This window comes from Berghia stephanieae, chromosome 6 (genome assembly GCF_034508935.2).
Source record: "Berghia stephanieae isolate SIO BIC M18660-M18661 chromosome 6, UCSD_Bste_1.3, whole genome shotgun sequence".
In the NCBI taxonomy this organism is placed as follows: Eukaryota; Metazoa; Mollusca; class Gastropoda; order Nudibranchia; family Aeolidiidae; genus Berghia; species Berghia stephanieae.
Genome location: NC_088365.1, coordinates 54,652,691 through 54,657,690, shown reverse-complemented (window position 1 = coordinate 54,657,690; position 5,000 = coordinate 54,652,691). Strand labels below are relative to the sequence as shown.

Genomic DNA, 5,000 nt, shown 5'->3' with positions numbered 1-5,000 from the left:
TTTTCACCAATTTGAGGGTATTTTAAATCGATTGATATTTGAAGGACGAGTTTTCTGTCCAAAAGTTTTAATGCGTGTTTTTTCCAGAGTACGGAAATTAAACTGATGAGTCAAGACCGACGTGTACATATAAGCAGGTCTGACATCCAAACGCAATTTAATTATGGGCCTAGTTTAACATTGTTGTAATGGACAATATTTTGCGTCATATATTTTTTTTAGATTTCCATTACACCAATAAGCCCATAATAAATTGGGTTATCAGACCTGTAAATAAGTGCACGTCGGTCAAGACCAAACAATCGAAGAGATATGTCAATAAAAATGAATCAGTTGACCCTTGAACCCTACGAGCACGTTAAGTCAAGCTATTAGGCAGGGGCGTGGCTGTCTTGGTTGATTTGGTGCCTGGCACCGCGTCCATCTTTTGAAAATGGATTACAGATTTTTAAAAAATAAAATGAAATAGAGAAATGGTATATACCGCATCTTATTTATTTTGAGTAAGTCGTTTCTTTAATTTTATTTTCTTTCTTTTGTATTTAAAAATATGGCATGGTTTAAGTCATTTTCCTCTGATTTTGGCACCACTCTATAGTGTAAGCATGCCACGCCACTGCTATTAGGAATGTTTGTGGGCGACATTGTAAATAAACTAAATTAAATAAATAAAGAGGTTAATACCTTGACTCAATACAAAGATTGTTGGATTGGTATGTGTGTTTAGGCCGTGTTAGGTAATGCTATTATTATTAATGATATTTATTCAGGTACCATCCTTATTCTATGGCACATTCTTTGTTCTCTTCTCTCTCTCTCTTGCTCGGTTCTTCTCCTCTCTCTTCTCTGTTCTCTGCTCTCTCTCTGCTCTCTGTCTCTCTCTCTCTCTGTCTTCTCTCTCCCTTCTGCTCTCTCTCTGTCTCTCTCTCTGTCTCTCTCTCTGTCTCTCTTGTCTCTCTCTCTCCTCTCTTCTCTCTCTGTCTCTCTCTCTGTCTCTCTCTGTGTCTCTATCTCCTCTCTCTCTCTCTCTGTCTCTCTCTCGTCTCTCTCTCTGTCTCTCTCTCGTCTCTCTCGTCTCTCTTCTCCTCTCCTTCTCCTTCTCTCTCTGCTTCTTCTCGCTTCTCTTGTTTATCTCCCCTCTCTCTCGTCTCTCTCTGTCTCTCTGTCTCTCCCTGTCTCTCTCTCTCTCTCTCTCTCTCTCTCGTTTTCCTTCCAGATATATATATATATATATATATATATATATAATATATATATATATATATATATATATATATAATGTAAAAGATAGGAACCACGAAATAAAAGTGCTCAACTTTAGTATTAAAGAAGCGGTATATATACATAAATAAGATATTTGTAAATATACCTCTGTAGATATGTAGGAGTCAATAATAATCCAAATATTTTATTTATTTATACAAATATAAACACACACTCACACAAACACACACACACACACACACACACACACACACACCAAGACACACACACACACTTAAGGCATATTATTCTCATCATTTTACGACCCTTGTGGTTCGTGTTTGGCAACGGGATAATAAGACGGAGCATTAATATTAATCGACTATTGATGAATCTTCATCCAGCACTAGTAATAAAGAAGACTTGACTAATTCCGATGACCCTATCAATAATATATAAGTAATAACCATCACATTTCTTTCCTCTCTAATTCTCTTTTCTTTCTTTCGTTTTTCTCTTTCTCTCTCTTTATTAATCTTCTCTCTCTCTCTCTCTCTCTCTCTCTCTCTCTCTCTCTCTCTCTCTCTCTCTTCTTTCATTCTTTCTTTCTATCTATCTTTTTTCCTGACTATCTATCTATTGATATCTCTGTCACTCTCTGTTTAGTTATATTTTGTCTATCTTTCTCTCTCTCTCTCCCTCTTTCTCTCTCTCTCTCTCTCTCTCTCTCTCTCTTTCTCTCTCTTTCTCACACACACACACACACACACACACACACACACGCGTCCTGTCTTGATTCTCTCCCTCTCCTCATCTACACCCTCTTCTTCTTCTTCTTCTTCTTCTTCTTCTTTTTCTTCTTCTTCTTTGAAACTTGATACTTTATAGGGCAGCGTGGCTCAGCGGTACGGTCTTTGCTTCGTACCCGAAAGGTACCGAGTTCAATCACTCCCCGCTGCGCTGTTTTGCCTTGAGAAAGTCACCTCACCCTAGCTCAATTTGCGGCGCTGCACTGAGGCTAACGTCTGGGTTATTTCAGTCTTCCCTTGGAATAGACCCTAGAGACAAAATTTCCCCAAAGGATAAATAAAGGGAATTTTATTTGTATTTAAAAAAAAAAAAAAATTATCTATCGTTAGGCTTTAAATGCAGCCCACTTTGACCGAGATAAAGGTTAAGCCAATGATTAACAAATCCAGCTGTTAACCAAAATAAACATATCGTTTGCGTTTGATTTACATGAGGCATGGTTAATACTGTGAAACTGACATTGTAATAATCCATTAAATATTCATATTTTACCAGACCCCCCCCCCCCCCCACCCCACTCACCCCGGCGGCTTTTTTCTTTCAGAATAAAATGACAAATTCAGAACGCGTTGCGCTTAAACACCATTTTCAGTCAATAACATAAACAGTAAAAATAAAAATACACCACGTTCAAATCCTGACAGATGACAAAATAGACAAAATAGACCCCCCCCCCCCCAACCACTCACTCCGGCGTCTATTTTCTTTCAGAATAAAATACCAACAGAACGTTTTGCGCTTAAAAGCCCTTTTCAGTCAATAACATAAACAGTAGGCAATAGGCAGATGACAAAATAGACCAAATAGACCCCCTCCCCCCACCTTACCCCCAGCAGCTATTTTCTTTCAGAATAAAATACCAAATACAGAACGTTTTTTTTTCAGTCAACAATATAAACAGTAAAAACGAAAATAGTCGACATCACGTTCAAATCCTGACAGATGACAAAAAAGTTTTACGGCACGTCTGGACAGCATACACGATGCCGAAAAGGTTGTCCTAGGTCTGAATAGGATTCAATCGTCTGATGTCACGTCCGCCCAGCAACCAGCAGTTTGGTTCTAAACAAAGAAAATCGGTCATTTTTATTCTTCATGCTGGCTAGAACTTTTTCACACGTCATGTGATCAGGATGTATAGAAGTCAAAACATTATCGTATTTTAATGTTTTTCTCCTCTGGATACACTTTTATGCTCGTCGGAGAAGTATTTCATAAGGGCGTCTGCCATTGTTCCGATAGTTTAGATCCAGTTACTAAGTTACTATGCGTCATTACGAGGGAAGTGACGTCACGACCGTTGGACCCTATTTTACTTTAGGCCCACTCTTTGATATCCACTTTTTAAAATATATAATTGATCGGAAGGTCCTGGGTTCGAGCCTCGCTAGTTCAGTCCTTGGAAAAGCCTCTTTACTCACCGTACTCAGGTGTAATATGAGTACCTGGCCATTTTCAGAGTTGTCTCTGTCCGAAAAAAAAATATAATATCGCCTAACAGGCTTCATGTCCCGTCCTACATGCTAAATGTTGCTGTTGCTCAGGGACCGCTTGTAAAGCGCTTTGAGCACGTTTAGTGGATATTGCGCCATATAAAAGGTCATTTAAATAAAAAATTAGAAATATTCACATTGAAGTAAAAGTTATATGGCCAAAATCTTAACAAAACAGCGATTTATCGAACCATAGCCGTCTCTATAATACACAAGATCAATCTAATGGTGGTTTATTGATCACAACTCCATTGACTATTACTGTCGTGCTCTTGAAAAACACAATATTTAAAAATTTGGCCAGAAAACTCGTCCTTCAAATATCCATCGATTTAAATGACCCTCGTCTGAAGTCCCAGGTTTGAACGCTTTTGTTCAGACGAGGGTCATTTAAATCGATGGATATTTGAAGGACGAGTTTTCTGGCCAAATTTTTAAATATTGTGTTTTTTAAGAGTACGTAGTATAGTAAGTAACGATTGTTTTATATTATGGTCGTGTTTTACGATGCCATCCGTTTCCGATGGTAGGTTATACATAGATGGTTGGCCATTGTTATTGTTTATAGTTATTTTGTTTTTTTAATTTCCACCTTTAGTCATCACCACCACCACTACCACCATCATCATCACCACCACCAACACCACCATCATCATCATTATAATCGTCACCTCCACCACCATCATCACCACCACCACCACAACCACCATCACCGTCACCACCACCACCACCACCACCACCACCACCACCATCATCATCACCACCACCAATACATCACCACCACCACAACCACACACCACACACCACCCAACCATCACCACCACAACCACCACCACCACCACCACCACCACCACCACTACCATCATCATCATCATCATCATCATCATCATCATCATCATCATCATCATCATCATCATCATCATCCAAGCGAGAGAAAAAAATCATTTAACAAGCACGACGATACATGACGGCTGTGGGGCGCTATTACAATTATTTTTCGACAAATACATCGTTGTTTCAGACCTTACAGACCTTGTGTCTCATCATACATGCTAAGTGTTGCTATTGGCTGGGGGCTCCTTGTAAAGCGCCATGTGCAAATTTATTGGATTCTGAGCTAGATACATAAATGCCAGAGTTTGTTTTTTTGGGTTGTTTTTAAAAGTGTCTCCTAAATCTAGTAACCCCCCCCCCCCCTTCTTCGCATCCCCACCCCGGCCAATCCAAATTGAAAACAAAGATATAATTTAATTTAAAAAACCCTCAAAAAACTTGGAATTTAAAAAGTGTTTTTGTTTTTGTTTTAAACGGAAACAGTAAACAACAGAGCAGTTTGCTTAACGTTAACAATGTCCATTTCACGGTTTGGTTTCTGTAACTGACGGATGTCGCGTTGCCATGGAGAAGAAGGGGGGATGACTCAAGTCAAGGTCCAGACCAGATCAATTTCCGGTTTTGGTCAGGGATCAGTTCAGCTAAAAGATTCCCGTCACA

At 39.1% G+C, this 5,000-nt stretch overlaps 1 protein-coding gene across 1 annotated transcript in view; it reads left to right on the top strand.

Moving 5' to 3' along the window:
- The window catches only part of LOC144975281 (major facilitator superfamily domain-containing protein 4A-like), a 152,424-nt gene that overhangs the window by 69,543 nt on the left and 77,881 nt on the right, over positions 1–5,000 (top strand). The window lies entirely within an intron of this gene.